Genomic DNA, 25,008 nt, shown 5'->3' on the forward strand with positions numbered 1-25,008 from the left:
AAGCCCAAGACGAGATGTTCTATGCACCCCTCAGAGACCCTATGAGGCAGGAAGGACAGTGGGGCCATGAGGGTCCCCAGCTTCTCCAGCTCGACCTCTGCCTGGAAATTACTCCCTGAAATCGTGAGCAGAGCTGGATGCTGGGTCAGTTCTGTGATCTGTGGGACTCTACCCTTAATGGCTTCATTTATTTACAGGGATCTAACCTTATATTTATCTATGTAAAGAAAGAAATTGGTCATTTCTTAGATTCACCTGCGCATGAGATATCTTTTTAAGAATATTTTCCTAGCCATTAAAGAACATAAGTCGATTTTCTTTTTTCATTTCCCTATTGCTATGTTACAAAAGGTAATATTCTATACTTTTTGTATTAAAGGACTTCAAATTACTGATACTCTAGATGACTTCTCAAGTCTTTGCCATAGTCTGAATGAAGAATGTGAGCCCCAGGTTAAAAAGATCAACAATTAAATCTCAGGGTGTGTGTTCACCAGGAGGCCTAGTGTTATTTTCTTGTTGGCCGTTTGAGATTGGCTGAGAGGGAAGATCTCGTGCTGTGTTCTCAGCACGGGCACAGGTGTAAGGAAGCCTCCAGGAGGTGCAGAATTCCTCGACTGCTTAACTCAGTGATGGTTTCATGGGTGTTTGCTCAGGTCAAGCCTCACCGAAGTGCACTCATTAAATGTGTGCAGCTCTTTGTGTGGCAATTATACCTCAAAAATACTGAAACACTTTTACACTTGAAATAATCGAAGTGACATTTCAATCTAAAAGTATACAAAGCTATTGCCTACATAGCTGATTTTTCCATGAGAGTCTCGTTTACAAGAGAAACACAATTATGAAGTCAGTGTCCTTTAATTGTAAATGGTAACGGAAGAAGCGTGAGGTCCTGTCACGTCAGGGCTTACTCTCCCGCGTGTTTATTCCGTGGCTAACCGTATGGTAGATCTGCAGTGATTCGGGAAGATGAATTATCTTCGACACAGAAAAGTTCAGTCCTCTGGCATGTATGAATCCTGGTGTGGTTTTTACACAACGTTCTGCGGGGATGCGTGGGGAGAAGCTGTGACGACAGTATCGGGATTTGTTCATGCTTCGTTCATCCCAGAGGCCAGCAACTGCCCGCGCAGTCACTGGGCCTCCAGCGCTGAGCACCGGACACTCCACCCTCCCCGAGGCACGTGTGCGGATGCAGGTGAGACGCCCAGACCAGGAGAGTGTGCGTGGGGGATCGGGCTCCAGAGAACCTGAGATGAGATTCAACCATGTGGACGGGCTGGTGGAGGTGGTGGCTCCTGGGCTGGGGAGGTGTAAAGAAGAATCCCGGTGACACTGGCCCCGAAAAACTGCCGTGTACATTTAGTAGAAGACGGTCCATGAAAACAGACTCTCAGAAGCAAAGAGGGGCCTCGACGGGACCCCACTCCCACGTGCAGTGCCAGGTCTTACTCTCTCCACCCCCACAGGGAGCGTCCTCACCTCTCTGGTCTTCCTTCCCTTGCCTGGTTTGCAATTGTCCACTCAATTCCTGCAGCCCCAAACAGTCTTTTTGATGTGGACTGTTTTGAGCTTGACATAAATGAATTAACGAGCAGTGTGTGTTTTTGTTGCTTCGTCCACTCACACATTGTCTGAGACACACTCATGTCTCCGGAGGTCCCTCACTCGCCTTGTGCTGGCTGACTCCCCTGAGGGATTTGCTGGGACGTCCTTATCCATCTGCCGTGAACGAGCATTTGGATCTCTTCCCACTCGGGTTTGTGCGAACAGTGACACCAGGTGCATCTGAAATTCGCCTTGTGCCCAGGTGCACGTGGGGCGTGTGCAGCTCCCTGACCCCTCTGCAGTGGGAGAGCAATGAGGCCCAGGGCGTAGCGGGGAGGTGTGGGTGTGGGGCCAGGCTGGGGTGGGGGAGAGGACACTGGATTCTGGGCTTTATCTGAGGGCTGAGCAGCAGGCGTCATGGCAGATCGGATCTGGTGTTGAACTGACCCGACTCTCCCAGAGAACTGATGTTCATGGTTTCTCTGAATAACATAGAAATGGATCCTTGTGGTCTTGAAACTTGAGAAAGTGACATTTGTCTTATTTGAGTTCTTTTCTCAGGAAACTGACCATCAGGCCTCCCGGGTAGTGTGAAGGAACAGAGACTCACCAGATCATGGCATCTGGATGGTGAGATGCCAAACCCCTCACTCATCATGAGTGCCTGACCAGCCACCTGCCTCCTCCTGACCAACTCCTCTTCCTCACTCTCCCTAATTCCTGTTTTCCTTACACATAGTCACATTTCTTCCCTGCTATATAGTCAGGAAGATGCATTTGGGGCTGACGTCCCAACTCCTGGCCTGCAGACCCTGATGCATGCCTTCTTCATTGGCAGTAACCATCGTCTCAGTGACTGGCTTTCTGTGTGCTGAGCAGTAGGATCTGGAACAAACCCCTGCATTTTGGGAACAGGGAGAGCAGCCTCAGCAGGTCCCCAGCCCTGAGCGCAGACATGACCACCAGGGACCCACACCAGCCCCCAAAGGTGAGTGTGGACAAGAAGAAAAGGCTCCTGAGGACCCAGCCAGGAGAATTCCTGCAACGTCACGGAGAATCACGGCCACCCGGCCCAAGCCACCCTTGAAGGGCAGCTGCAAGATTCAGCTCATTTTTCTTCTTTCCTGGACGTCTTCAATCTCCTTCAACACAACCTTGTGTGATCCTGAGATTCCATCAAGGTGTGCACTGTTTTACTATATTGCTTTACTCTGCCAGCTATCTGGAGAAATGCAACCTCATCAGCAGAAATTATTTCCTCCCTGCCGCTTTTTAAATCTGTTATTTCCTACAGCCAGGTACTGAGCCCTTCAATTGAGGTCTAAACCCTCTGCCCTCTCCCTCCAGGGTCACCAAGCCGGTGGTTTCAGTTCCATGCTCCCAGGCAGATTGTGTCAACTCAAAGTCCAGCGCGCTTATGAAATACTTTTTGTGTTTTTTTTTTTCTTAATTTTAGGAGGGTTTTTTTTAATGTTTTTGTTTCATGGAGGTGACACCCTCCGTCTTTGACTTGTGGGCGCCTTCCTCCTTCAGTCTGCGTGCACTGAAGCCAGTGTTTGCTGTACAGCCTCTCAGCCGCAGCCCACAGTGAGGTGCAGGTGCTCAGCCTTCGCCCCAGAGAGCGCCTCCATTCGCCCCTCCACCCGTAGCCCCTCGAAACCACTGCCCTGCTCGCGGACATGGTAGCACTGTGTTCTCCAAGATGCCACGTGGCAGCATCCTTCGGCCTGTGCCCACTGAAACTAACTTCCTTCACCAGGCATGTGGCCTGGGAGACCTGGGGCATTTGGGGTGCATGTTTCCACTGCTGGTTGGTGCCCCCTATGCAGAAGCATCCTCTTTGGTTCACGCCTTCTCCTGCCGATGGACGTTTTGTTTTCTTTCAGTTATTGGCAATGAGCAATGAGGCCTAAACACTTGAGTGCAGGATTGTGTGTGCACGTTTAAGCTTTCTCTTGGGGGAAATTTCAGGAGTGGGGTTACTGGATGACGTGGTAAGGATGTGCTTAACTTAATAAGAAACTCCTGGACCATGTCCAGCCCGGCGGGACCCCTCCCATTCCCACTGCCGTTTGTGAGGGTCCCAGTTCCTCTGCATCGTCACTAGAAGCTGGGTTGGTCCATGGTTTTTGTCTGTTTTTAGTCATTTTAATAGATTTGCAGAGCTACTGTTGACTGGCATTTCTCCAGCATCTCTATCATGTTGAGCCTCTTTCTCGGGCAATATGCCCTCCTTAAACCTTCTTTGATGAGGCCTCCATTCAAATATTTGCCCTCTCTTTAATATTGGGGTTTTTACTTTCTTATGGTTAAGTTTTGATCGTTCTTCATATATTCTGTGTGCCAGTATGTTGTGAGATGTGTGATTCACGAATATTTTTTTCTAGACCACAGTTTGTGTTTCATTCTCTTTAGATTTTTATATTGCTTTATAGAATTATAATTTTAAATTTATGACTAAATTTAATCTGTCAGTCTTTTATGAATCATGCTTTTGGTGTCATGTCTAAGAACTTTTCACCTAACCCCAGGTCATACAAATTTTCCCCTGTGTTTTTATCTAACGGTTTTATAGCGTTATATTCTCCATTTAGGCCTGTGATAAATGTTGAGTAACATTTTGTGTCAGCCACGGCCATACCTTTTTCCGTCTCTGACAGTATCTTGGGTGTTTGCAGCTCCCCGTGCCCCGGGCAGTTCCCGTCTTCTTGGTCCACCCTTCCTGTGAGTTTCAGGGCATGTCTTAGTGCAGATGCTGTCCTGGTCCATCGGGGGTCCTGTGGGCTTTTCCGTGTGGGAAAGTCGGGACTGTGATGTTGACGGGATGCTGTGAGTCAGGGGGAGGTTCTGACGGGGTTTCCGTGTAGAAGAGAGAGGTGTTTGGTTTTCCGGATGGGGCAGACTTGAGAAAGGACAAACCTGAGAAATGCCACCAAGGAGAAGCCCAAACAGAGGAGGTCTCGGGGCTGCCCAGTCATGTGGGTGCCAAACGTGGATGTGTCAGTGGCCATGCCAGGAGGTAAACCCTCAACCAAGGGCCTCTGGGTGTCCAAGGCCAAGTCTTGTTCAAGAGGTGTGTTCAGCTGAGCCAACCATGGCAGAAATGCATATGGGAGATCCCATGGTTCCTCTATTTAAATCCCCTGCTAATCCCACCTGACTCAGAGAAGGAGCCAAGTCCTCACAGCAGCCTGCAATCCTCACCTGACTCATCCTCCTCTCGGCTCTGATTCTCCGTACCTTTCTACTCCTCTCTGTCTCCTCTCCCACCAGAGAGGAGATCCTGCACATTCATCCTGGTGGATTCAACCCCATCTTTGCCACACAGATAGTCACCGGAATGAATAGGTATAATTGATAAAGAGTCCTCTTGAAAAACAAAAAGGCAGGTCAGGCATGGTGGCTCATGCCCGTAATCCCAGCACTTTGGGAGGCTGAGGCAGGAGGATCACCTGAGGTCAGGAGTTTGAGATCAGCCCAGACAACGTGGTGAAACCCCATGTCTAATAAAAATACAAAAATTAGCTGGGTGTTGTGGTGTGTACCTGTAATCCCAGCTACTCGGGAGGCTGAGGCAGGAGAATCACTTGAACCCAGAAGATGGAGGTTACAGTGAGCTGAGATTGCGCCACTGCACTCCAGCCTGGGTGACAGAGTGAGACTCTGTCTCAAAAACATAATAATAGTAATAATAAAAGAAAAAGGCAAAAATTCAAACAACTTAACAGAAACTGGGCAAAAGAGCTGAACCAGCCTGCCACAGAAGAGGAAATGTGGAGGAATGGCTAATGAAAACACGAAGAGGGGCTCAGCCTAACCGGGGAAGATATCACGTGACACTCACCAGACTGGCAAAAATCCCACAACCCAAACAATGCCAGTGTTGGGGAGAATGGAGAGTAGCAGGAACACCATGCACTGCTAAGAACGGTTGTGAAATATATTTTTGTGATGCTTGTATATGAAAGGGTGTGTGCTGTGGGTTACAAGGAAAATTACATTTCTTACCTGGGATGAAATTTTAAATCTTGAAAGCTACTGACCAGAAGAAACTTGCATTGTGTACCAAAAAAAAAAAAAAAAAAAAAAATGCCGAAGAACGTTCCCAGCAAAACACAGTCCTCAGGGCCCCAACCTGGCCAAACTCTCATCCACAGGAAGATGAACACATTTCCCGTGCTCCACTCAGACGACGGGAGATCACGCAGCATAAAAATGAACCATGTCAGTGTGGGTGGGTCTTGGGGGAGAATGGAGACGGGAGATCATGCGGTAATGAAAATGAACCATGTCAGTGTGGGTGGGTCTCAGGGGAGAATGGAGATGGGAGATCACACAGTATGAAAAAGAACCTTGTCAGTGTGGGTGGGTCTCAGGGAGAGAAAGGAGACAGGAGATCACACAGCATGAAAATGAACCATGTCAGTGTGGGTGGGTCTCGGGGGAGAATGGAGACGGGAGATCACGCAGCAATGAAAATGAACCACGTCAGTGTGGGTGGGTCTCAGGGGAGAATGGAGGACAGAAACAGGCATCGAGCAGATGCTCAGAGCCATGCAGCCTAGGAGCAGCCACGCAGGAGAATTTCCTCACATCAGAGTTCAAAACTCCAGCCGAGGCAACAGAGCAAGACCCTGCCTCAAAAAGACAATGGAAAGTTCAAAAACTAAATGGCATATTTTTTGGGATGTACACATACACGGTGAAAGAAACATACTGTGAAGAAAAGTACAGGAAGAACAAAGACGAAAGCAGGAAGTGATTCCCTCTGTAGGAGAAGGGAAGGGACTGGGATTGAGGCAGGGCCTCCAGGGAGCATCCAAAGTTATGTCTCTTCACATTCTATTCCCTAAACCTGGCGGAGATCCTCTGTGTCCAATGTGTCAATATTCTTTATACCTTACCCATATTATATCAATGCTTCATTTCTATTCAATATTTAGAAGACAGTTATAAACAAGATATGCATTCAATAGCAAGATGGCCGATGAACATCAGGAAGGAACATCCATGAGGTTCCATCCACAGAACCTCACCATGGATACACTTGTGATCAAGGGCCTGGTCTCCCTTCATGACACAGTCAGAGAGCAGTGGCTGCACCATCATAGCAGGGGAGTAGGACCAGCTGGGACAGGGTCCTTCTGTGACACCTGCTGCATCGCCAGGCTGTGCGAACGGACTCAGCTGCCAGAACTCACAGAACATCAGTATCAGCACCGAAACCTCACAGGAAAAACGGTAAGTTCTGGTTCTCCATTAATAGTAACTCTCAGATTAATCTCGGTCATCCATCGCTTCTCCAAGAAATAACTTTTTATAGCTTTGCATGGGTCTATTTTTCAATTTATATTTCATTTTACTAACTGATTGAAAAGATATATATTGTGTGGTGTGTGATTTTGTCTGTCAGGATAATCATAGTTTAATTTGTATTACTATTATACCAATATCTTTTAATTTTTTTTAACCTTTTCAATTCCCATGGGTATTAATCAGGATCTTTCTGTCTCGTGAGACAGAAAACAAATCCAAACTGTGTAAGAGAAAAAGGAATGTATTGATCACGAGGACTGAGAAGCTCCCAGGCTTAACTTGCTTGGGATTCAGCTACATGTACAGTTTCAAGTGGGGTCCTGTAACTCTCTCTCTCTCTCTCTTCTTCCCCAACATCGGCTCCATGTTTAGCTCCATGAACTTCAGACTTAAACAGCATCACTGGCTCCTGACCAGGATTCCAGTTCCTCGAACCTCAAACTAGAACACCAGCCCGGCTTCTCCGCAGGTCTCCAGTTCTAAAACCTAAGACATCAGTGGCAGTACCTACTCCTCCCGGGGGATCCAGCTCCGGGACCCTCAGACTTGAACAGCAGCACCAGCTCCTCTGCAGATCTCCAGCTCCACCACCCTCAACTAGAAACACCAACACCGGCTCCTCCGCAGGTCTCCAGCTCCACAGCCTAAGACGTCAGAGGCAGCACTGGCTCCTCCCGTAGATTCTAGCTCTGGGACCCTCAGATTTGAACCGCAGGGTCACCTCCTCCCTGGATCTCCAGCTGCACGACTCTCAAACTAGAACATCAGCTCCTCCCAGGGTCTCCAGCTCTACAACCGTCAAACTAGAACACCATCAGCTCCTCTCTGGGTCTCCAACTGCATGACCCTCAAACTAGAAAAACAGCAGCAAACTGAAAAAACTCCCTGGGTTTTTCTAGTTTGAGAGTCATGCCCAGCTGGACGCCCAGGAAGGAGCTGATTTTACTCTAGTTTGAGCATCATGGAGCTGGACACCCAGGGAGGAGCTGGTGTTTTTCTAGTGTGAGGGTCATGGAGCTGGACACCCTGGGGTTGGGCGGGGGGGCAGTGTTTTTCTAGTTTGAGGTCACTTGAGGGTCAGGTGCACGACCCTCACACTAGAAAAACACCAGCTCCTCCCCGGATCTCCAGCTCCACAACCCACAAACTAGAACTTCAGCAGCTCCTCCCCTGGTCTCCAGCTCCACGACCCTCGAACTAGGAAAAAATCAGCTCCTCCCTGTGTCTCCAGCTCCGTGACCCTCTGATCAGAAAAACATGAACTCCTACCTGGGTCTCCGGCTGCAGGAGCCTCAAACTAGAACATCAGCTCATCCCCAGGTCTCCAGCTCCATGACCCTCAGACTTAAACAAGAGCAGCACCAGCTCCTCCCGGGGTCTCCAGCTCCACGATGCTTGAAATAGGAAAACATCAGCTCCTCCCGGTGTCTCCAGCTTCAGGACCCTCTGATCAGAAAAACATCAGCTCTCTTATGGGTCTTCAGCTACAGGAGCCTCAAATTAGAATAACATCAGCTCCCCCCGGGTCTGCAGCTGCACAACTCACAGCCTAGAACAACGTCGGCTTCTCTCCAGGTCTCCAGCTGCTGGACACTCAAACTAGAACATCGGCCCCTCCCTGGATCTCCAGCTCCATGACCTTTTGATCAGAAAAACATGACCCGCTACCTGAGTCCCCAGACGCAGGAGCCTCAAACTAGAACATCGTCAGCTCCTCCCCAGGTCTCCAGCTGCTGGACACTCAAACTGGAACATCAGCTCCTCTCCAGCTGTATGACACTCATACTAGAAAAATGCCAGCTCCTCCCGGGTTCTACAGCTGCACGACCCTCCAACCAAAAAACACCTGCTCCTCAAAGGGTCTCCAGCTGCACGGCCCTCAAACTGGAACATCAGCTCCTCTCCAGTTGCAGGACACTCATACTAGAAAAATGCCAGCTCCTCCCAGGTTCTACAGCTGCACGACCCACAAACTAAAGAAACCCCAGCTCCTCTCTGGGTCTGCAGCTGCACGAACCTCAAACTAGGTCACCTCTCCCCCTGGATCTCCAGCTCCACGACCCTCACAGAGGAACAGCCACACCGGCTCCTTCACTGTCTTCAGCTCCACAACCTAAGACCTCAGTGGCAGCACCAGCTCCTCCGTGGACCTCCAGCTCAATGACTCTTAGACTTAAAAGGCAGCGTCGGCTCCTCCCCAAGGTTCCAGCTCCACCACCCTCAGATTTGAACAGTGGTAGCACCAGCTCCTGTCCGGGTCTTCAGCCCCACAACCCTCCCTGCACAATCCCTTCTCGTGAAATTCAGCAGTCAAGAAAACTGCAGCGGAAGTAAATAAATAATGTTTTGTTGTCAAATCAATGTCTCTTTTATGTTCATGAGTTAACTTTTCTACTTTCCATTAACCTTGCAATCTACTTATGTCCAATGTGAGGTAGAACCACAACATTTGAAATGACGTTTAAAAACTTAGTAATATTTTTTAATATGATCATCACACAGCTGTAGACGCGATCTTATTTCTCTCTGCCTGTGCAGAAGTCTTATGAAAATTCAAACTATGGATTTACTTTGTCGAGATTCCCAGAATACACATTAATCCCAAATGTTACTCCCCTCCTTAAAATCTTTTAACATGTTCCCATCACCTGAGCATAAATGCCAGCTCCCATTCATAGCCCACAGTGTCCAGCACGGCCCTGCCCTCTGCCCTGGTCTGTGGACTCCCCTCTTAAATGCCAGCTCCCATCCACAGGCTTCAGTGCCCAGCACGGCCCTGCCTTCTGCCCTGGCCTATGATTTCCACTCTGGTGCCCAGCCCGGCCCTCCTCTCCCCTCTGCCCTGGCTTATGGTCTCCCCACTTAAATGCCAGCTCCCATCCACAGCCCACAGTGCCCTCATGGCCCTGCCCTCTGCTCTGGTCTAAGGTCTCTCCCCTCTGTTGTTCCCTTCCTGCCGGACAGGCCTCTGTCAGTTCCTCAAACCACACAGGCTCAGGCCTGACTCCGGGCCTTTGCCCTGCTGTGCCCTCTGCCTGGGGTGCCTTTCCTGGGCTCCGCATCCTCCTCAGCTCGCTCAACTCCAGCCTGCTGGTCGCCCCTCAGGTAGATGAACACACGGTGTCCTCCTGCCCCACCGGCCTTCGCACAGGCTCTTCTCTGTGCCAGACACACTCCCCCATCACCATCGGGGTTTACTCTCTCAATACCATTCATCCTTGGAGTCTCCGCTGAAATATCGCTCCCTGCCCACCCCCCTCACTGGGACTTAACCTTGGTTCGGTTACCAACCCCCGTCTCCTGACTCCAGGAAGCCAGATGCTATCCTAGCACTCGGAACGTCCCCACTGCCACATTTTTCACACCGGTGATCACCGTGTTAGGTTGGTGCAGATGTCATCGCGGTTTTTGCCGTTACCATCACCAGCTCCTCCCACTTTTCTTTTTTTTTTTTTGCCATTACTTTTAATGACTGCTGCACCAACCTATTAGAATCATTTATATTCATCCACCCATCATCTGCCTTCCCCTCTAGAAAGGAAGCTCCGAGAGAATAGAGGCCGAATCTACTCAAATCACTCCAGCTTCCCAGCACACTGCTTGTCAATAATCATTTCCCGACTGACTGACAGAGAAATGCCGTCACTGTTGCTGGGATGAGGCACACGACAAGCCCCTTTGAAAGCCACTGTCATGGACAGTTAGCATTTGCTCTTCACTCCTGCACCTGTGGCGTGGCTGGGCTTAGGCTGATCTAGTCTGGGCTTGACTCCAGGCTGAGCGTGGGAACCATGTGTGCTCCACACGCCTCTCATCCTGCAGCCAGAGCCGCTGTTCCCTGGGGCACAGTCATCTCATGGGGAAAATCAAGAGCCTCAGAGGGCAGGCCTGGCAGTGCCAGCACATTCCAGGCTTCTGCTTGTGCCGTGTCCGTGCAAATCTCGTTGGCAGAAGCAAGTCACCCAGCCACGAGCAACACCTGTGGGATGGATAAGTCCATCCACCCTCCCTCAGGCCCTGGCTAGGCTGCAGCTGCGAGCTGTGTCATACTCTTACCGGGGGAGTGAAAAATTGAGGCCCAACATTAAATCACCCACGGCAAGAAATGTCGGCCTCTGTGTCCCCACGCTGGAGTCATTCTTCACCAGCGGGTTCGCCTGAGCTAACTTTGCAATGGTGTCTGCAGGTTTAGGCTAATGCTGTTCCCCGTGGAGGACAGAGAAGCCTCAATCGGCCTCCATCTGTTGGGAAGAACAAGACATTAGCTTGGCGCAAAACAACCACAAGCCCCAGGTGGCCCACGCCCCGTGAGACAGGAGAGGAGCCGAGAACTGTGGAAGCTCAGGGAAGCTTGTGTCCCCAGCCCCTCCCCTGTGTCCCCAGCCCCTCCCCTGCATACCCAGTCCCTCCCTGCAAGCTCCCATCTCTGCTTCCTTCCTTCCTTCCTTCTATCTTTTTACTTTCTCTTTTCTTGAGACAGGGTCTGGCTCTATCACCCAGGCTGGAGTGCAATGGTGTGATCTTGGCTCACTGCAACCTTCACCTTCTGAGCTCAAGCAATCCTCCCTCCTCAGCCTCCCCAGTGGCTGGGACTACAGGCACACGCCGCCACACCCAGATAAACTTTTTTTTTTTTTTTTTTTTTTTTTTGGAGAGACAGGATTTTGCCATGTTGCCCAGGCTGGTCCTAAACTCCTGAGCTCAAGCAATCCTCCCACCTCAGCCTCCCAAAGTGTTGGGATTACAGGCATGAGCCACCAAGTCCAGCCTGCTTTATTTTTCTTCATAGTGCTTGGAACCTCCCTTTTTTTGTGTGTGTGGATGGAGTCTCACTCTGTTGTCAAGGCTGGAGTGCAGTGATGTGATCTCGGCTCACTGCAACCTCCACCTCCCAGGTTCAAGCAGTTCTCCTGCCTCAGCCTTCTGAGTACCTGGAACTAGAGGCGCGGCTGCCACACCCGGCTACACCTTGATCTCAGAGACTTCTGGCCTCCAGAACTGTGAGACAACAGGTTCCTGCTGTGGAAGCCCTCAGTCCCCTGCGGTGGGGTGGGGCAGCCCTGGCGGGGGTCCACGTGGCCCAGCCCTGGAGCCTGCAGTGGGGTGGGGCAGCCCTGGCGGGGGTCTGTGTGGCCCAGCCCTGGAGCCTGCGGTGGGGTGGGGCAGCCCTGGCGGGGGTCCGCGTGGCCCAGCCTGAGGCGGTGAAGGAGGCTCCCCTGGGATGCAGCCGTCATCCCTGTTTCAAAGCAGTTTTCTGTTTTGCTTTAATCAAATCTTAGTCCAACAACGGACGGGAATGTTGTAGATGTGTTAAAAGTAGAGCGTGATTGACAGTGAAGACGGCTTCTCACTCCCCCTAAAACTGCGATTCTGAGGTTAAAATTCGGTATAAAACGTTCTACTGCCCCAGGACGATCTCAGAAGAGGAAGGTCATTTTAATGCAATGTTGGCAGGAGAGTTGGAATGATTTAGATGAGAAAGCTACATAATAAAAAAATATTTCACGAAGAGCTCAGTGTAAGAAACATGGAAATGGAAGGGCCAGGAGCAGCAGCTCACGCCTGTAATCCCAGCACTGTGGGAGGCCTAGGCGGGCGGATCATGAGGTCACCGATCGAGTCCACCCTGGCCAACATGGTGAAACCCCGATTCCACTAAAAATACAAAAAATTAGCGTGGTGGCAGGGGTGCCTTTAACTCTGGCTACTTGGGAGGCCGAGGCAGGAGAATCACTTGGATCCGGGAGGCAGAGGTTGCAGAGAGCTGAGATCGCGCCACTGCACTCCAACCTGGGCAATGGTGCGAGACTCTATCTCAAAAAAAAAAAAAAAAGAAAGAAAGAAAAAGAAAGAGAAAGATGGAAATGGAGCTGTAACCAGCCACGTGGGAGCCATGAAGAGCAGAACTGAAAACCACCCACTTCTTATGCATTCCTCACTTTCAACAGAAATTTTTAAAATCATCATTTATCAACACCCTGGCCGCTGCTCCTCGCCACGGCACCTCCCCACACAGCCCTTCACAGAGTCCAAGCTCTCTTCAGTGCCGCCACCCCGAACCTGGAGCTCGAAGAAGGACGGTGGCAGCCTGTGACCTCTGAAAACACGGCGCCCGCCCCGACTCTCCACAGAAAGACCCCCTGTCCCACCATTGCCATCACTGGGAAGCTGTTGGTCAACAGGATGAAGACGTCAGTCTAGCATTCCATCGCCTCGTTCACACCCAAAGTCACCTGGACGTGGGGCACGGGCGTGGAGCTGGGATTATCCACTCCAGCATGACCTCTGCATGGCATCCAAGGACAACATCTCGAAAGTAGAAAACACCAACTATTAAGAATAAAAGTCAACCATATGGAAGAAGTTGCTAGTAATTTCCACCCTCTACAGCACCAGTGACACGGAAGGCTGCTTTCATTTGCCTTGGTTTGGGTTGGGTTCTGTTCACTAGGTGGTCGTTTTTATTCATTGACTTTCCCCAGCCCCGTGGGCCTCCTGCCCAGGGAAGGGGCCGCAGTGAATTAAGCATCTGTTCGCCCCGTACCAACCTTGCACCCACAGTACATTCTCAGCAAGAGAAGAACCCAGACTGGAAGCCGCCCTCTCTCTGAGCCGGTCGGGACCTGAAACCCAGCCTCCTGCCTCAGTTTGCTGGGCTGGACGGAGCTCCTGGCATTGTCGGCTTCTGAGGCGACCCCAGCACCTTGGTGTAGACTTTCTGCCTAGTGGCTTGTGTTTTAAAGCATTTCGTTATTATCCACTGGAAGGTTTAAATAGATAACTATACATTTTCTTTTAGAAATGTAAACATGGGTTTTGAGTATGAAAGAGACTCCATGGAAATGTTGGTTACAGAACTTAAAACACAGGGCCTGCGATCATGAAGAAAACACACCCCACGTAGGAACCTGTGGTCGTTGCATCAGAGAACGCGCTGCCCCCGCAGGAAACCGTGGTCATAACATGAGGAAACCCGCAGCCCCCCATGCAGCTGACGCTCTTCCTTTCCGTTGGCATCAGCACTGGTGTCCGGCGTCTCTGACGAGTCTCAGCAAACCACAGCCCCAAGTCCTGTCGGGACGTTGTTTTATCCCATAATTGTCTACCTGGTTGATATTTTCATAAGTAGACAATCTTGACTGTGATCTTATTAACTTGCTACCTGAGTAGGTAACTAGTAAAAACTTACAGTAACGTAAAAACCTGTGTGCATCCTTAGAGTGAAGAAACCTTCTATTTACGAAGTGTTTGCCATGCATCTGTTTTTATACAGGTACACATGCCTTAAAATGTTCTAATTCACAGAAAAAAAAACCTACAAACATAGAAGGCATTTAAGATGAACTGAATTCCAAAACAGCGATGAACACACTGACAGTAATCGAAGGTGAAATTTTCTGCATTAGTGATCATTTATGAAAGATATGAAACTCCCTTCAATACACACATTCAATTTTTAGGTTTTGAAAACGTCAACTTTGTGTTGTATAATTTTGACTTTCGCTTTCCCTTTTTTTTGTGATTTCTGTTTTTTTTTTTAATAAAAAGGTTTAAAATGGTTTTAAATGACCATTCATGGCTCCTCCCCTGGACCAGTCGGTCCTTCCCAAAGCACAGTTGTGTGTCCCCCGTGCACACTGGCAATCACGCAGTCACACTGTTTGTTCCTTCTGTGTGTTGTGCACACTGGCAATCACACAGTCACACTGTCATTCCCCGTCGGCCCCCACGGCCTCGAGCATGAGTATTGCCTGGAGTCCACAGACATCTCGGGTATCACTGGGAGGCAACTCTCCTGGGCCTGGCGTTGGATCTGCTCTGTTCCCGGGGTGTTCCCTGGTGCCAGCAACAGTGCCTGCCCCGGGTGCTTGTGAGAAGTGACCAATCTTCTATGGATGATTATTTTATGCTCACTTTTGTGTGTTTCTGTCTTCCCTGTAGAATTGTGACCCCCCACCCAGGCTCTGAGACTCAGGGGAGGTGCCGGCACCCCAATCTGTCACCTGGGTGGGGGCACAGCAGCCACCCCCTCCTAGTTCATCGAGGCCCCCGAAGAGGCTGCTCCAGGCTTGTCCATTGGTCAGTTTAAAAACACTAAGTGCCTTTTTGTTGATGTTCATTTCAAAGCACAGAGCACAAGGACTTCTCAGCAGGTCACCTTTTGTTAAAGGTTAAAGGTCGCCTTTTGTTAAAGGTTAAAGGCCACCTTTTGTTAACAGGACTTGGGCTGAGACAATGTGGAACTAGGAAGGGAGACAGAGACACGGAGAGAGATTTAGTTTTAGGGAAATGGCTCGCGTGATCGTGGAAGCTGGCAGGTCCAAAGTCTGAAGGATGGGCCCTCAGCTGGAGACCCGGGGAAGAGCCTGCACTGAGGGTCTGGTCTGAAGCCATCGGACGCTGAATTCCTTCCTGCTGAGGGGGTTTATCTCTGTTCTAGTCAAGCCTTCAAGGGATCGGAGGAGACCCACCCACACTATGCAGGCTCCTCTTCTTTACCCACAGCTCACCCATCCAGCGCCTTCCAGAGGCCTCCAGAGTAATGTCCCGTCAAAGACCTGGGCACGTGGCCCCGCCGAGCGGAGGAATACAGCGGCGGAACACAGCGGCGGCGGAACACAGCGGCGGAGGAACACAGCGGCGGAGGAACACAGCGGCGGAGGAACACAGCGGGCCAACACAGCGGAGGAGGAACACAGCGGAGGAGGGACACAGCGGGGGAGGGACACAGCGGGGGAACACAGCGGCGGAGGAACACAGCGGGCAAACACAGCGGAGGAGGAACACAGCGGAGGAGGAACACAGCGGCGGAGGAACACAGCGGCGGAGGAACACAGCGGGGGAACACAGCGGCGGAGGAACACAGCGGGGGAACACAGCGGCGGAGGAACACAGCGGGGGAACACAGCGGGGGAACACAGCGGCGGAGGAACACAGTGGGGGAACACAGCGGGGGAACACAGCGGCGGAGGAACACAGTGGCGGAGGAACACAGTGGGGGAACACAGCGGAGGAGGGACACAGCAGGGGAACACAGCAGAGGAACACAGCAGAGGAGGGACACAGCGGGGGAACACAGCGGAGGGGGGACACAGCGGAGGGGGGACACAGCGGAGGAGGGACACAGTGGGGGAACACAGCGGAGGAGGGACACAGCGGGGGAACACAGCGGCAGAGGAACACAGCGGCGGAGGAACACAGCGGCGGGGGAACACAGTGGCGGAGGAACACAGCGGGGGACGGACACAGTGGAGGAGGGACACAGCGGGGGAACACAGCGGGGGAACACAGCGGCGGAGGAACACAGCGGAGGGGGAACACAGCGGAGGGGGAACACAGCGGAGGGGGAACACAGCGGAGGAGGGACACAGCGGAGGAGGGACACAGCGGAGGAGGGACACAGCGGAGGGGGAACACAGCGGAGGAGGGACACAGCAGAGGAGGGACACAGCGGAGGGGGAACACAGCGGGGGAGGGACACAGCGGGGGAGGGACACAGCGGGGGAGGGACACAACGGGGGAGGGACACAGCGGCGGGGGAACACAGCGGCGGGGGAACACAGCGGCGGGGGAACACAGCGGCGGGGGAACACAGCGGGGAGGGACACAGCAGGGGAACACAGCGGAGGGGGGACACAGCGGAGGGGGGACACAGCGGAGGAGGGACACAGCGGAGGAGGGACACAGCGGGGGAACACAGCGGGGGAGGGACACAGCGGGGGAACACAGCGGCGGAGGAACACAGCGGGGGAACACAGTGGCGGAGGGACACAGCGGGGGAGGGACACAGCGGGGGAACACAGCGGAGGAGGAACACAGCGGCGGGGGAACACAGCGGCGGAGGAACACAGCGGGGGAACACAGCGGCGGAGGAACACAGCGGGGGAACACAGCGGCGGAGGAACACAGCGGGGGAACACAGCGGAGGGGGAACACAGCGGAGGGGGAACACAGCGGAGGGGGAACACAGCGGAGGGGGAACACAGCGGAGGAGGGACACAGCGGAGGAGGGACACAGCGGAGGAGGAACACAGCGGGGGAACACAGCGGAGGGGGGACACAGCGGAGGAGGGACACAGCGGGGGAGGAACACAGCGGGGGAGGAACACAGCGGGGGAGGAACACAGCGGGGGAGGGACAGCGGAGGAGGGACACAGCGGAGGAGGGACACAGCGGAGGAGGGACACAGCGGAGGAGGGACACAGCGGAGGAGGGACACAGCGGAGGAGGGACACAGCGGAGGAGGAACAGCGGAGGAGGGACACAGCGGGGGAACACAGTGGAGGAGGAACACAGCGGAGGAGGAACACAGCGGGGGAACACAGCGGAGGAGGGACACAGAGGGGGAACACAGCGGAGGAGGGACACAGAGGGGGAACACAGCGGAGGAGGAACACAGCGGGGGAACACAGCGGAGGAGGAACACAGCGGGGGAACACAGTGGGGGAACACAGCGGAGGGGGAACACAGCGGGGGAGGGACACAGCGGAGGAGGAACACAGCGGAGGAGGGACACAGAGGGGGAACACAGCGGAGGAGGAACACAGCGGAGGAGGAACACAGCAGAGGAGGAACACAGCGGGGGAACACAGCAGAGGGGGAACACAGCGGAGGGGGGACACAGCGGAGGGGGGACACAGCGGGTGGGGGGAACACCGCAGAGGAATACCATCACATACACTCAACTCTATGAAAATCCTCAGGGATTCCAAGTGTTCTTTACTATTTTCTCAAGTGTTTAAGCTACATGAAATTAGCAGAATTGGTCATAGAAACAAAAAATAAAGCCTACTGAATGACTGTTTGTCAAATTTTACAAAAGCACAGACAAGCCTCCAAAGCAAGTGCTCCTAACCTGAGCTGAGCCAAGGACATTGTGTGAGCGGACATCCCCATGGAGGGCAGTGCCGAGGACACTGTGTGTGCCGACGTCCCCATGGGTGGCAGTACCGAGGACATTGTGTGGATGTCCCCGTGGGTGGCAGTGCCAAGAACACTGTGTGTGCAGACGTCCCCACAGAGGGCAGTGCCGAGGTCACTGTGTGTGCGGACGTCCCCACGGAGGGCAGTGCCGAGGACACTGTGTGTGCCGACGTCCCCATGGGTGGCAGTGCTGAAGTCCTGGTGAGCGAGTCCGAGGGGAACGGTGCCACTGCTACAGCACCCCCTCGCCCCAGGCCCCGGATGTGTGAGGGCTGGGAAATCCCATCTGTCTCTCTCTGGAAGTACATGGGGTCTCCTCCCCCAAGGAGTCTCCAGGGTGCTTCAGTGGGTTCTCTGACCCTCTCACCCAGCTCCAGCCTTGGGGGTCCTCTCACGCTGGGACCATCCATCACACTGGGACCAAGGCCTGGGACGCATCCTCCACCCTCTTGCTGATGGTTTCCCATGCCGTCTGCCACCTCCGCCTTCCCAGGCCCTTCTCAAATGTTACAACTTCCTACCTGATCCTTTGATCACTGACTGCGTTTCTCATTCTTTTTTCTTTCAGGAAGAGCTCTCTGTGAGTCCAGTCTCACATTGCTATAAAGAAATACCCGAAACTGGGTAATGTATAGAGAAAAGAGGTTTAGTTGGCTCACAGTTTTGCAGGCTTCACAGGAAGCATGGCAGCTTCTGTTTCTGGGGAGGCCTTGGGAAGCTTCCAATCATGGTGGAAGGCAAAGCAGGAGCAGGCGTCTCACATGGTCAGAGTAGAAGGAAGAGGGAGGTGGGAGCTGCCACATGCTTTTAAATGACTGGATCTCGTGAGGACACACTCACCAGCTCGACGACAGTGCCAAGGGATGGTGCTAAGCCATTCACGAGAATCCACCCCGAGACCCAAGCACCTCCCGCCAGGCCCCACCTCCAATGCTAGGGACTAGGAGTCAACAGGAGATTTTGTGGGGACACAGAGCCAAGCCTTTTCAAGCTCCTACACTTAATACTTGGATGATTATTCTCAGCAATCTGTTCTTGTTCCATGAATGCATATTCCCATCATCTCTTAGAGGGTAGTCATTATTTTTTTTTTGAAATTATCCATATTCTCTGATTATTTGTTTTCTCTGGGCTTTTTGATTTCTTTATTTTGGTTTTTATCTTGACCGCTACATGTCTGTACTCGTTTAAAAGAGGAAAGCTTCAAATGTGGGTTTACCAAGTAACCCCATACCACCCTCCAACAGAAAACAACTAAAAGTCTGGAAAAAGATGTAAGAAAACATTCTTGAAGACGCCAGAGGGCTGATAGTAAGGAAGGGGCGGCTGAGTCGGAATGTGCAGTAGAACAGGGACCCGGTGGGGAGTGTTCACTCGGGGACAAGCCTCCCTGGGGCTGTTTCCCAACTGAAGAACCACAGAGGCTGAGCGTTGGTGAGGGGCTTGGGGGCCGAGCCCAGATCCACAGGACCCCTGGCTGGTCCTCCCTGAGAGCACAGCTCCCCATAAGTCAACTCGGTCTCCAGAACTGGACCAAAATTACCCCAAAGTTTTAGCAGAATGTGCAGATGCCCTACAGAGCAAATGTTACTTCTTTCTTCCTTCTTATCTCACTTTAGTAAGAAAAATTACCTCTTCGATTTTTCTACTAAAATGTTTGACATGTAATCGATGATAATCAGATACCCAGGAGGAAGGAGGATATCAGCAGAATCTCCTTAGAATAAAAGAAATGAACAGTTTAAGCAGATCCAGTGAGGCTCAATTCATGGAACTATCTCAGATGGACAAACTATGACCAGCGTCATTGGGGCAGCCTGGCCTTGGAGGGTGGCCTGGACACAGGGGTCCCCATGGCCTTGGAGGGTGGTCTGGACACAGGTGTCCCCATGTCATTGGAGGGTGGCCTGGACACAGGTGTCCCCATGGTCTTGGAGGGTGGCCTGGACACAGGGGTCCCCATGGTCTTGGAGGGTGGCCTGGACACAGGTGTCCCCATGGTCTTGGAGGGTGGCCTGGACACAGGGGTCCCCATGGCATTGGAGGGTGGCCTGGACACAGGGGTCCCCATGGCATTGGAGGGTGGTCTGGACACAGGTGTCCCCATGGCATTGGAGGGTGGCCTGGACACAGGGGTCCCCATGGTCTTGGAGGGTGGCCTGGACACAGGGGTCCCCATGGCATTGGAGGGTGGTCTGGACACAGGTGTCCCCATGGCATTGGAGGGTGGCCTGGACACAGGGGTCCCCATGGCATTGGAGGGTGGCCTGGACACAGGGGTCCCCATGGCCTTGGAGAGTGGCCTAGACACAGGTGTCCCCATGGTCTTGGAGGGTGGCCTGGACACGGGGGTCCCCATGGCATTGGAGGGTGGCCTGGACACGGGGGTCCCCATGGCCTTGGAGGGTGGTCTGGACACAGGTGTCCCCATGGCATTGGAGGGTGGTCTGGACACGGGGGTCCCCATGGCATTGGAGGGTGGCCTGGACACAGGGGTCCCCATGGTCTTGGAGGGTGGCCTGGACACAGGTGTCCCCATGGTCTTGGAGGGTGGCCTGGACACAGGGGTCCCCATGGCATTGGAGGGTGGTCTGGACACAGGTGTCCCCATGGTCTTGGAGGGTGGCCTAGACACAGGGGTCCCCATGGCATTGGAGGGTGGCCTGGACACAGGGGTCCCCATGGCATTGGAGGGTGGTCTGGACACAGGTGTCCCCATGGCATTGGAGGGTGGTCTGGACACAGGGGTCCCCATGGCATTGGAGGGTGGCCTGGACACAGGGGTCCCCATGGCCTTGGAGGGTGGCCTGGACACAGGTGTCCCCATGGCCTTGGAGAGTGGCCTAGACACAGGGGTCCCCATGGTCTTGGAGGGTGGCCTGGACACGGGGGTCCCCATGGCATTGGAGGGTGGTCTGGACACAGGGGTCCCCATGGTCTTGGAGGGTGGCCTGGACACAGGGGTCCCCATGGCCTTGGAGAGTGGCCTAGACACGGGGGTCCCCATGGTCTTGGAGGGTGGCCTGGACACGGGGGTCCCCATGGCATTGGAGGGTGGTCTGGACACAGGGGTCCCCATGGTCTTGGAGGGTGGCCTGGACACAGGGGTCCCCATGGTCTTGGAGGGTGGCCTGGACACAGGGGTCCCCATGGCATTGGAGGGTGGCCTGGACACAGGGATCCCCATGGCCTTGGAGAGTGGCCTAGACACAGGGGTCCCCAGAGCAGGACAGGAGTTCAGAATTAGACCCAGGTACATATGGTCAATGGATTTTGAACAAAGTTTCCCAAGGAAATTCAGTGGGGAATGAATAATCTGTTTAATAAGTTGCACTGGAACAGTGAAAACTTGAATTCTGAAAGGAAACTTTGATCATAACCTCACATCATATATAAAATTAAAATATTAGAAAATGAGACATAAACTCATTTTGTTCAAAGATGGCATGATTGTGTTTGTAGAAGACCACAAGGAACTTATGGAAAGATTATGAGAATTAATTAATATGTTGAGTAAGTGTGTTGGATACAAGGTAGTGAAACAAAAACACAATTTTATATCAGAAACAGAGAAAATGAAATTGGAAAACTATAAATAAGTAGGAAAAAATCTAAGCAGGATATGTGAGAGCCTTACACAGAAAATCATGAGATACTATTGACAGAAATTAAGTCAATCCTAGACACATGAGAGGTACACTCTATTTTTACATTGAAAGACTCCACTTTAGTCCACCTCAAGCTCACTGGTAACTCAAGACAACTCCATTCAAAACTCCAGTAGGTTTTGTTGTGTTTCTGAGAAAATTTCCATCCTTATCTACAATTTTTGCAGGAATCCCAAGGAGGATGAATTGCACAGCTCGGGAATGAGGCTTACCATAAGCTAAACTAATAGGAAAATAGACCCTGAGAAGATTAAACAGCGGCCATTTGTATTTTGGGTAAAGAAGAGTTAATGAGAATTTGTTCTTCCCAAGTCTAAAGTAAATGGAGCATCCTTTTTAAAATTCCATTAATGCATTTCACTAAGAAGCATTAACGAGAAGACGATCGGCCGAGGGAAGCTGGCCAGGGCATTGTGGGCATCTGGGTTTGGCTGGTACAACGTTTCACAATTGTGTTTTCTCACACACCTCTTTTCTCAGGAATGATTCAAAAAGCTGATTTCATCTCTCCCCTGGAGGTGTGAAGATATTACATAGAAATTCACTGTGGAAGGGGGAACAGAGGAAGAGAATGAGGTTTCTAATGACATGTCAAGCTGTCTGACTTTGCGGCTGAGTGCGTCTTTACTTCTCATGAAATGAATTTGAGGTCCATTAAAAAATGGGATGAATATAATCCTCAGAATATTAACATAAGTAGCAGAATATAAATCTCAAAAATGCTTCTGAGGTGTAAACAATTGTTTTATCACAACTGTTTTTGAAGGTAGCTAGACTTATGAGAGATTGTTATATCTAAAGTGCTACATAAGGAAATCCAACTTTCAGCTTCGATTATTTAATTTGGTAGACTAAAATATCCTCCTAGTATTGGAGAAAAGGCTAAAATTAAAAATTGTATTTTTTTGAAACTCAGGAGACACTGTTGTCTTTAAAGGTTGAATAATTTACGTATAATTGCACTAGCGTGAGCTGTCTATCACTTTTACTCCGTAATATAATTGAAATTTTAATGTTTCCATTAAAACAGTCGGCCAGGCGCGGTGGCTCACGCCTGTAATCCCAGCACTTTGGGAGGCCGAGACGGGTGGATCACGAGGTCAGGAGATTGAGACCAGCCTGGCTAACACGGTGAAACCCCGTCTCTACTAAAAATACAAAAAATTGGCCAGGCGTGGTGGCGGCGCCTGTAGTCCCAGCTACTCGGGAGGCTGAGGCAGGAGAATGGCGTAAACCCGGGAGGCGGAGCTTGCAGTGAGCTGAGATCCGGCCACTGCACTCCAGCCTGGGCGACAGAGCGAGACTCCGTCTCAAAAAAAAAAAAAAAAAAGTCATAAAATACACTTTTTTAGCAAAAAGGAAACCAAATGTGACCATAAGATAATTTTTCAGGGCCAGCTTTTCTCAGATGTCTTATATTTTATGTTTGTTATAAAAAGGAGCATCTTTCTCTGAGGCAAATCTATGCAATTTCTGATTCTACATGCTCTGTGTTTAGTATTTTTTGACTCAAAAATGACACTATTAGGATAATAATTATGACCCCAAGCAGGCAAATACTTGCTTTTAGAAGACTAATAATCATGAGGTTTTCCACCCAAAATGGATCTAAGGACGATACTTTGGTGTTTATTTGGTTTATATGCAAATTTAGGTACAATGTATAGGTAATCAGCACGTAGGAAGAACAAGAGCTGGGTCTGGAGTGTGGACTCACCTTTAAAGCACTTTACACGTGTGTTCAATATTACATTAGACCCTGGTAGAGATGTTAATTCATCCTGAGTCTAGGATTCACCACGTTAAGATATCAACATAGACTATTCTAACACAATTCTGCACATGGGATGTGCTACTATATGGAGCCGGGGGGCCGGGGGCAGACTCAGCGTCCCCTTCCACCACCCCCTGGTAGCACAGGAGAAGATCCACCATCTGGGACTGGGTGCCGGGGGACCGTGGAACAAGGCGGCAGAAGACTGGGGTCTTCGCATCCAGCCTGAGGGTCTGTGCCCAGCGGCTACAAGACCAGGATCAGCCTCCCCGAGTCAGAGAACGTGGTGACCACCACACCTGCAGAAGCCTCTTCCACGAGCTTCTCATCCTGCCTGCAGCTGGTGAGCGGGTTCACCTGGACCACAGAGCAGGACCCCCGCGCAGCTGTGTTCTCACCACACCGAGATCACTCCTGCCTGCAGCTGGCGAGCGGGCTCACCTGGACCACAGAGCAGGACAGACCCCGCGCAGCTGTGTTCTCACCACACCGAGATCACCGGCCTGCAGCTGGCGAGCGGGCTCACCTGGACCACAGAGCAGGACAGACCCCACGCAGCTGTGTTCTCACCACACGGAGATCACCGGCCTGCAGCTGGCGAGCGGGCTCACCTGGACCACAGAGCAGGACTCCCGCGCAGCCTCACCACACCGAGATCACTCCTGCCTGCAGCTGGCGACGGGCTCACCTGGACCACAGAGCAGGACCGACCCCGCGCAGCTGTGTTCTCACCACACCGAGATCACTCCTGCCTGCAGCTGGCGAGCGGGCTCACCTGGACCACAGAGCAGGACAGACCCCACGCAGCTGTGTTCTCACCACACCGAGATCACCGGCCTGCCCAGGGAGAAAGTCCACCAGGGGATGGTTTGAGGCCGAGCACTGACCTGACCCCTGGGAGCCCTGATTCTGGTCTCTAAAGGGCATGTCCCGCCCAGGCCTCCCGGGGGAAAACAGCAGACACTGAGCAATGTTGAGTAAACCCCAGTGTCATGAACTGGACTCCGGCTTCCCGAATGCTGCTTCCCGTCGACAACCCAGGAAGCGAGCACTGAGAGCTGAGCGTGCACTGCCCGTCACGCCGGAGGAGGCAGCCACAGCTGCAGGAACAGGACTCATGTGAGTGTGTACCAGCCATTATTTCTGGGTTATTTCTGACGGTTGAGTGTAGATTTATACATGCTATCATTTGTAATGTTGTTTGTAATATTCAGGACAGATTGGAGAAAGAGGATTCCTTTTGCTTTCTTAACACCTTTCTGCCTGTTCATTTCGTACACATTTAATGATCTGAAGGCAATCTCGTTGGTTGAAAAAAAAGGACTCATCACATTATTTTTTGCAAGAGTTTTAAGGCCGTTATGGATACGGTCACACGGAGGATACTACAGAATTTTGAACACATTTGGAAAGTTTAAGTTTTGGGCGATGCGCACAATTCAAGAGCTGTGATTTTTTGATGAAAGCAGAGCGCTTTTCACACAAAACAGGAAATTTCCTCGACTGATGCAAAGGGCCATAAAAGAAAACTGACACAGCATTAAGTCACCGAGTATTAAATAACTTTATTCTCACCAAAAAGTTTGGAAATAAGCAACTCGTAGATGTGAAAGCAGGATTTTTGCACAACAGTCACGTGGCCAAGTTTTCAGGGGTGTCAAAGGCCTCTTGCAAACAATTTATAATGTTACTTTCACTGACTCTTGCAAGGATTGGATTTAGACAAAACTCAGCACTCACTCCCTTCATCTAGGGCCCTGCATTGAGGAGCAGAGA

General features: G+C 51.6%; 1 protein-coding gene and 1 long non-coding RNA gene across 3 annotated transcripts in view; one reads left to right on the forward strand and one right to left on the reverse strand.

Annotated features, from left to right (window-relative positions):
* Window positions 1–25,008, forward strand: part of THAP4 (THAP domain containing 4) — a 691,437-nt gene that overhangs the window by 221,271 nt on the left and 445,158 nt on the right. The gene's annotated exons all lie outside the window — the stretch shown is intronic.
* On the reverse strand, window positions 750–2,148 carry LOC126932809 (uncharacterized). Its single transcript, XR_007718324.1, has 2 exons — window positions 1,999–2,148; window positions 750–1,791 (listed from the first exon to the last, which is right to left on the reverse strand). It is a non-coding gene; the product is annotated as an uncharacterized LOC126932809 (long non-coding RNA).

This window comes from Macaca thibetana, chromosome 12, assembly GCF_024542745.1.
Source record: "Macaca thibetana thibetana isolate TM-01 chromosome 12, ASM2454274v1, whole genome shotgun sequence".
Taxonomy (NCBI): Eukaryota; Metazoa; Chordata; class Mammalia; order Primates; family Cercopithecidae; genus Macaca; species Macaca thibetana.